Source organism: Bubalus bubalis, chromosome 8 (genome assembly GCF_019923935.1).
Source record: "Bubalus bubalis isolate 160015118507 breed Murrah chromosome 8, NDDB_SH_1, whole genome shotgun sequence".
NCBI lineage: Eukaryota > Metazoa > Chordata > Mammalia > Artiodactyla > Bovidae > Bubalus > Bubalus bubalis.
In genome coordinates this window covers 4060946-4070133 of record NC_059164.1, presented here as the reverse complement: position 1 = coordinate 4070133, position 9188 = coordinate 4060946, and the positions used below count along the sequence as shown (strand labels likewise).

Below are 9188 nucleotides of genomic sequence, written 5' to 3'. Positions count from 1 at the left end.
CCCTCTATGTACTCATCTCCTTGGCAGAGCCCAAGTGTGGACTGCAGAGTTGGGTCTGGGTTGAGGCTCTGCTGTGGAGAGGCTGGGTGACTCCGGATGCTCCTTGGCTGAGCCCCCAATTCTGCACTGTGAAGTGAGATGACTGCCCCCGGTGGTCTAGGGTAGTCTACTCAGTGTCAGCTCCTGCAGTGCGTGGGTCTCTCCTGTACCGCTGTACTGAGAGCTGTTATTGTTCAGGTTAATGCCCAATGCACCGTGATACTCCCGAGGGGAAGAGTGGTCATGGATTCCCTGGAGCCTGCAGCTCCCTGTCAGCCCAAGGATAGGCTTCTCATTATTTATTTAGAATTGTTATCAATCCTCAGTGAACACACTGGAATGAACTAGCAGACATCCGAACTCTGATCTTATTGGCTGGTTACATTGGAGCACAGGCTGTAAGGGACTTGGTTCTGTACCTGGACTACTTAGGAAAAAAGTGACAGCTGCTAGTTCTCTGCCCCTAAACCCCCAAAGCAGGCATGTGTTTCATGCTGGAGGGAATCACATATTCATTTAGATGTTATGCATCTTCAAGGTCTCCCTGCAAAAACAGTCCATACCTAGAAATATTTTTCCAAACTGAAATTGAAATTTAATGATACTTGCTTTACTTTTGTATGCTCCATTGATTCTCCCCTCCCCCCACCACCACCCCACAAAGAGAAGCAATAGACTTGTTTCCATGTCAGAGCCAAAATCTAGCTCATGCTTCCAAATGGCTTCGTGGTTTTCCACTGTGCCTCTAATAGAATTTAATTGCTACTGCTGCATTGATGGGCAGTTGGTGCATTTCCAGTGCTGCTGAAAAGGTGCAATCATCTTAAGCAGGTATCAGAGACTGGGGGTCAAATCCTCCCTCTATTTTGTCCAATGCTCAGCTTTGTGCAACCCAAGGAGGGTCCCAGAGTCTCAGTCTCCCCCTCTGTGGAGAGGAACTTGCAGGTCACAAGAGAGTTGACACAGAGTAATGTTATTTAAGTGCTTTGAAAGTACGAAATCACAATGCCCTTACTATATTTAAAATGGATAACCGACAAGGTCCTACTGTATAGCACAGGGAACTCTACTCAAAGTTATGTAGCAGACTGGATGGGAAGGGAATTTGGGGGAGAATGGAGACATGTATATGTGTGGCTGAATCCCTTTGCTGAAATTATCACACTATTATCAGCTATATTCCAAAATAAAATTAAAAGTTAAAAAAAATCACAGTATCCTGATATCTTTGCTGATCACAGCTTGTGTATTAAATAATGATCTCATTCTTCTTTCCAAACTTGTCAATTGAAAATGGGAAAGGGTGTGTTCACAATAAACTAGAAGACTTTCAAAGGCTAGGACACTCTTATAGCGGGCCTGGCTGCTGGTAGGATGCTGAGTGCCCCATTGGCAGCTAAGATTTCTGAATGTTCCTGCCTCTGGCGGGGAGTCTGCAGCCCTGGCTGTTTGCACAGGGCTTGCTGCACCCAGGCCGACAGGGTCTCTTTCTGGAGCAAATCAATACATAGGGACTGGTTTTCAAAGGGCTCTGGTCATTGGTAGTTTATTTGCGTTCCAACCGTTATTTCAGATTCTCTCCCACAGAGCAAATATCACCAGAGGCAAGACCATATCTTTTTCATATCTACACAGACAAAGGAAAAAAAAAAAAAAAAAAAAAAAAAAAAGGACAGCTTAGCACCCTTAGTAAAAAACGTAGAGATTCAAGAGTCTGGGGAGTTTTAATGTTTGGTTCCCCTGAGAATTTAAGAAAAATAAAGCCAAAGGGAGAAAGATGCTTGGAGTGGCAGTGGAAATTCTTTTTTGGATTTGGTCCATAATCTACACATAGACTCCCCACAAGACTGAAAGCCAGTAGGAGCTATGGACGTCCCAGCTGTGCCTGTGTGTTGTGTTGAGTCGCTCAGCCGTGTCCGACTCTTTGCATCCCTATGGATGGCAGCCCGCCAGGCTCCTCTGACCATGGGGTTCTCCACTGCAAGCCCCTGGAGTGGGCTGCCGTGCCCTCCCCTGTGACCCCAGGATCCAAGGGGCATCCCTTAAGTCTCCTGCATTAGTAGGTAGGTTCTTTACTACTAGCACTACCTGGGAAGCCCCAGCAGCCAGCTGGTCCCTTCCCAGTTCCTGTGATTTTCAGTTCAGGAACCTCAAATCAGCCTCCACACACCTGGAAGGACAAACAAAACCAATCCAACGTTAGACAGCTTGGTTTGTATGCTGCCACATCGACCTGGAGTTTTTGTACCCCGCACCTGATGACTAACTTTGAAATTTTTGCTGAGGGGGAAGAAAGCACATATTGATAGCCATTTTGTAAAGTGCTAGGCAATATTTATGTAACACTTCTTTCATTTTCTCCCATCATTCATAAGTTAGGTATTGTTACCAACAATTTACAAACAAGCATGGGAGCCTCAGCAATCAAGCTAATCTCCTAACGGTGAAAAGATAAAATGAATGGTGCATCTGAAGGCAGTTCTCTCTGGGCCTGGACCAAGTTCTCCATCTGCCTGAGGCTACCCAGGGAGCATAGATGTGGAATAGATGCAAATATAATCACCCTTGTGTACTGCGTTGTTTCTGGGTATAACAGGTTGGCTTCTTTGTGCCCTAGTGAGCAGAAAGACCCAGTTTTTAGGAATTACCCTTCATTTTTAAATAGCAATTTAACTAACTCCCAAATAGTTTAGGCAAAACCAATACAATATTGTAAAGTAATTAACCTCCAATTAAAATAAATAAATTTATATTTAAAAAAATAAAAAAAAAGAGGTTGGGTAAAAAAAAAAAAAAAAAAGAATTTCAGTAATAGTAAAGAAGGCAGACAATGTTTGAGTACCAGGCATGTTCACATATACTCTCAAAAAGAAAAAAAAAAAACACACAAAAAAACTGCTGTGTCTTTATTTACCACCTTCACACCATTTTTAATTGGATTTTAAATGATGTTGAGGCCCAGCTGGGTTAGGTAATTGGTGCAGCTAGAAGCAGGCCCATCCGAGGTTAGATTTCACCTTCCCAACTTGCAGCTCACCCTGTTACCGAGAGTGGGGTCCTGCTGCTTGCAGCTCAAAAGCTAATAAAGAGGTGAGGTTGGTGAAAAGGAAAGTTTGCTTTATTTTGGAGGCTGGCAACCGGTGCAGGGGAGGGTGAAAGCCTGTCCAAAGGCCAGCTCTCCCTCCCCGCCACCAGCAATCAGTGGGCAGTAGCTTTCATAGGGGGAGGGAGGGGCTGCCGTGTAAGCTCTGATGGGTATCTTGAGATTGGTTATTGGTGGTCTGAGCAGCATCATCTTGATTGTTTTGGTTATTTTGTTCCCATTTCTTTGAGGCCAGTTCTCAGAATCGCGGTAGTTTATGTGTTGCTATGGTCTGGTCGTCATGTAGTTAATTTCTTCCCATGGTGGAATTTCAGTACCTACGAGATAGCTCTGAGAATATGGCTCAGAAAACTATCTACAGCCCTTGCAGAAGAATTAAATGTCCTTGACTTTGCTTAATTACTAAATTATTATTGTTTTGTCCTGTTCAATTGCTTTCCTTTGCTTCTGAATTTTATCGCTTCTCTGATTAAACTTATTTTTGGCTGAAGGTTTTCTGCAGGCGAAAGGCAGGCTGGGGACATGGGAGGGGAGAGGAGGACCATAGGGTCCTGCTGTGTTTAAATCCTTGTTTTTCCCAGGTTGCTGGAAGAACTGTCGGTTTTATCTCCTCAAACCCTTCACTTACTAAATATTTTTCTCAGCTTTACTGAGCTATGACGTATACAATTCACATACTGTACAGTGCAGTGGTGTTTGGTACGTTCATAGACTCATGAAACCAGTACCAGAGTCAACCTTAGAATATTTTCATCACCTCAAATCAAAGCAAAACTCTATTTTTTTACATAAGAGAAAACAGAATATAAGAACATTTCTCAAATTATAAAAATAAAATTTTTATTTTTGCTAAGTCCTAGTTTTATGACTTATGACTATAAAGTTAAAATAGAATCACAACACCTATTACTTGCTAGCAGAAACCCCCAGTATTTGTGTTCTGCTCTCAGGGGACTCACAGAATGTGTAAACAAAGCATGAGTTTTGCTTCTGTTCTGCCACACCACAACTCCATCACCTCTCATTTATCCAGTGTCTCAAAGCTCTAGGTTCTGGATGTTTATACTTTCTAACCCACCATCTCTATGAGATCCTCAGTTGTCACAAGTAAAGGATTCCCTGACTCCATGAACTTTCCCCAGGCCTCACAAATAGAAGGTGATGAACACAGACTTGGATGCCAGGATTGCGTCTAACTGACACACAAAATAGCCTTTAGGTACTGAGACTGAGAAAGGAAGCTCAATTCCAGATTGGGGAGACAGCCAAGCAGGTACTCTGATCTACTTGCTTATCTGTGGCTATGAATAGGGCCTGATGTGTAGGCCCTGGGAGAAGAGGAAAGAGCCTGCTATTTCATAGGAAACCTTGAGCTGGCTGTGAAGGCATAGAAGGGCAGTAATGTCCAAAATATTTTCTTTGCCTCAAACGTGGTGAACATTTAAATAAGCTAAAGGGTGGCTTGACATTTACCTTTCATCTTTTCCAGCTTCCTTGGATGAGACTCCTGGTTTGACTAATGTCTGGCTGTTGCCCTGGAGCCGTGGACTTTGGTAATGTCACATCAGTTCCCTCTGACTCTGAGGTCTTACTTCTGATTAATTGAGCCAATATCCTTGACTTCAAGTCCCATTACTCATTTCATTTGGGCACGAGGGCTTGTCACTACCTAGTGACTACTGAGCTGGGCACCCCACGCATGAGCAGTGATGCTGAACCTGAGCCAAGCGAGGCGGTGGGCCTTTCTTACGTGTAAAGAGATACAGTGTCCGTGAAGACATTTCATAAACACTGCCCATCTCTTAAGGTGCTCAAAAACAACAGTTTCTTAATGCACATTCCTCATTTCCTTTTTCTAGTAAATCCTAAGATTCCTCTGTCCTCTAATGTCAGTGTTGGATTTTGAGTCCTTAAAAATTGTGATTTGTTTTCTCTTTATCTTGGAAATCCTGGGTATCCAATGTGCTGAGTGTCCTCCTTTGCTGACTGATGTATCCAAGCTCTGACTGTCCTGGGCAGCTATGTTCGGGTGGAACCAGAAGGGAGGCATGCCTGCTTGAGAATGAGATTGACCTCAACCTAAGAGAAAGTCAGAGCATCCACCTGCCTCAGCAGCACTCAGGTGGGAGCAGGGAAAGCTGTGGGAGCAGCACTTGCTGAGTGAGCAGAATAAAACCCACTGGTGTTGTCCAGCTAAGCCTTCTGTTCAGCTTAGCCCTCCACCTCCCCACAGAGACTGTAAGTGGGGTTCACTTAGTCAGGGCCTTGACGTGATGCTGGAGAGCACCACTGAATTGGCGCGATCTCTCAGGCTCAGGGACTGTTCTGGGTTGGACACCATCCTATGTCAGCAGCCACTGAGACAGACTGCCATGAGTTGTGGTGGCCTTTAAAAATAGCCACAGAGCTGGGGTTCTTGAAACCCACGGCAAGGAGCTGCCTTGATCAGAGACTGAGGGGTCCTGTTACTTCCCGTGGCTCCTGGACAGCCATTGCCAATGTGGGACTCAAACTTTAGGGAGCAGTGTGCCTGCTGTCAGATTAGCATCCTGAAAAGTGTATGGACACTGCTTCTCTTCTGGTTATTTTCTTCCCGAGTATATCCTTTCCTTCTTGAGTAGATGTCTGGGAAAATCTCTCTGATTGGGAAGATAAGATGGTAGCTGAGTAGTTGATTTCAATCTGAGATGCAAGTCTGTTCAGAATGAAGAGGAGAGAAGGACAGAGCAAAGAGGAAGAAAAGATTTATCTAAGAAAGAACCTGAAGTTTTCTAAGAAAATGTGCCCTTTTGAGAGCTAAGAACCAGAAGGGAGCTGTGGGTTTTATAAAAATTTCCTTTGTGTGTGTGTGTGTGTGTGTGTGTGTGTGTTTTGGCTGCACTGCGGAGCATGTGGGATCTTAATTCCCCGACTGACCAGGGGTCTACCCTGCATACCCTGTGTGGGAAGCGTAGAGTCTTAATTACTGACCAGGGAAGTCCCTTACATATATTAGGCAATGTAGACAGACCTCATATTGTTTTTCTACATTGATTTGTTGTGATTTAGAAAAAAGAGAACTATAAGTAGCCACGCTTGGAAAAGGCAACACTTAGTATGTGAAGGCGTGAGGACACTAACATCTGTGCGCTGCCGGCAGCAGGAACACGGGTATAGGCCTTCGGAAAGCAATTTGGCAGTGTGGGTCAAAAGCCATTAAGTGCACATTTATTCTAACTCAGAAACTGCATTTGGATGCTTTTTTTCCCTAAGGAAATTGTCCAAAAACATGGGAAAGCTGTTTGCACAAAGATATTGGAAGCATTCTTTTCATAATGTTTAAGAGAGATGAATTTCTCATCTATAGTTGAATGATTACATAAATACATATCATGTTTATTCACTGGAATTTTAAGCAGCAATGTACAAGAATAAATAGCAACCTTGAAAATGTTTACGATTTTATGTTAATTGAACAAGTAGATTACATCCTGCAGAATAATGGAATGAAAGCCTATTACTAAAACAGAGTTATAAATTAACACAGAAAAATTTAAATCTGTCATGTGACACATCCCCCAGTGTTTATAAGGCAATGGCTCTGAAGTCATATTAACCACAGAGTAGGTTTTATTCCCCCTTTTAACTAATTGAGACACAAAACTTGATAATTTAATATAACTCCAATCTTAGATAAATAAGCAGAGATTCAGAAAGTTTGAGAGGTTTTTTTTTTTTTTTTTTTTGTAATTTACCAGATTGCTAAGAAATTTCACTCTGAAATATCTTCCTAAAGTGGGGGAACACAATATATATTCATAAAAAGACTTGCCTGTGAATATTCATAACAGGATTATTCATAATAGCAAAAAGGTAAAAGCAATCCAAATGTTCAACAATTAGTGCATAGGTAAAGGAAATATTCTGAATACCATCCAGTAATTAAAAAGAAGGAAATAGTGATACATGGTGTAACCGGGGTGAACCTTAGAAACATGAAAATTTAAAGAAGTTGAAGGCAAAGGATCACATATTTTTATAGATTTTTTATGTTTTTATAGATTATGATCCATTTAAAGTTATTCTAAAATATTGGTTATGTTCTTCATGCTGTACATCACATCCTGTAACATTTATTTTATACATAATAGTTTTACCTCTTATGGGGGGGGCTCATAACCAGGACATGGAAGAAGCCGAAATGTCCATCGACATAGAAATGGACAAAGAAGATGTGGTACATATAGGCAATGAAATATGACTCAGCCATAAAGAGAGAAATGAAATAGTGCAATTTGCAGAGACATGGACAGACCTACAAACTGTCATACTGACTAAAGTAAGTGATAAAGAGAAGAATAAATTTGTATACTAATGTTTATATGTAGAATCTAGGATACTGATACAGATGAACATGTCTGCCAAGCAGAAATACAGACACAGATGTAGAGAACAAACGTATGGACACCAAGGGGGAAGGAGGAGTGGGATGGATCGAGAGATTGGGGTTGACATACACGCACTATTGACACTGAGTAGGAAAAAGATAACCAATGACAACCTTCTGTGTGGCTCAGGAAGCTCCAGTCAATTCTCTGTGGTGACCTAAATGGAAAGGAAATCTAAAAAAGAGGCGATATATGTGAATATATAACTGATTCACCTTGCTATACTGCAGAAACTAACAAAACATTGTAAAGCAGCTATACTCCAATAAAAATTAATTAAAAAAAAAAGAAGGAATGGGGGCCTTAGTTCTACAGTAGCAAGGAAATGAGTTTTGCCACCAAGCAGTGATCTGGAAGGCCCTGAGCCTCAGGTGAGTCCCCATCTCTGGCTGACACCAGGGTTTTTGCCTGGTGAGACCCTGAGCAGAGAACCTGTGTACGCCAGGCCCAGACTCCAAACCCATGTGCAGCAAGAGGGAGATGGCATGTGGGTGTTCTTCCACCACGACTGTGATGACTTGTGCTGCAGCAAAAGAATACAAATGTGCCCCCATGGAGCCCCTGACACAGGCTCACAGATCAGCTGTGTTCCACAACAGAGCCTCACAAAGGGGTCCTGGGCTTCACTTTTAACATGTTGTTTTCCATTTTCCATCTCTTTCCTGTGCTTCTTTGCTTTTCCTTCCTGTCTTTAATTAATCAGTTTTCATCTCTTCACCCCTGATACACCTTTTATTTCTTTCTACTGCTCTTTTATTTTCATTCTGTGAGAAACACACTCAACCAGCCCAAAACCAAGGAATGAACTCAGAGACACGATGCACAGCGAAAGTGAGTCTTTTAATGATGGTCTGGCAATATTGGCGGTCTGGTGGACAGGCACACTCAGGGCGGTTACAACAAGCAATTTCTTCCCTGACACACAGGTCCCCCCACAGACCCTCCCTGGCTGAGTACTATGGAGTATACGGTCTTCCCCAGCATTGCCTATGTTTCACTATTTCCTCATAGGGTGTCTTTCTTTCTCCCTTCACTAGCTACATCCACATTTCTCAACTAAGACTTTCTTGCTAGTTTATCCCTTCCCCCAACATCCAGTTTGCTTAAGGACCCTCCAGGTGCATGAAGGATGTCATGTCCGCAAGTTGTTAGGCAAATTTAGAGCTGGGGCACAGACAGTGGGTGGAGTCCTATCTCTCTAGGATCCAGTTTGATCTCCCTATCCCAACTCTAACTTTATCTAGAGTCCAGGCCTCAACTTTATTATGTCCACAAGTTTAGCTGTTAGTACTTTTCTCCTCAGAACTACCTACTTTGTCTTGACAATGGACCTCTTCAAGTTTCTATTTCTTATACATTCTTATAATGGTTTAGACTTAAACCATTTTGACTTTGAAATTCAATTTAAAGTGAAGTAATATCCCCCCAATTTTTACTCATTTCATATCTTTCATATCAATATGGTACAGTATTTTAATACTACTTTGCTTTTAATCTTTTCTAAATACTAACTCTAAGGACTTCTCTGGGGGTCCAAAGGCTTTGACTTTGCTTTCCAATGCAGGAGGTGCAGATCTGATCCCTGGTCAGGGAGATAAGATGACACAGGCCTTGTGGCC

The 9188-nt window shown here is 42.4% G+C and overlaps 1 long non-coding RNA gene across 2 annotated transcripts in view; it reads left to right on the top strand.

Moving 5' to 3' along the window:
* Nucleotides 1-2895: 2895 nt before the first annotated feature.
* Nucleotides 2896-9188, top strand: part of LOC123334624 — a 42631-nt gene continuing 36338 nt past the window's right edge. Inside the window, exons 1-2 of one of the 2 annotated variants that reach the window (XR_006552603.2) lie at nt 2896-3129; nt 4632-4695. This is a non-coding gene — a long non-coding RNA (uncharacterized LOC123334624). The remainder of the gene's footprint in view (nt 3130-4631; nt 4696-9188) is intronic. The other variant, XR_006552602.2, reaches the window with a different exon arrangement.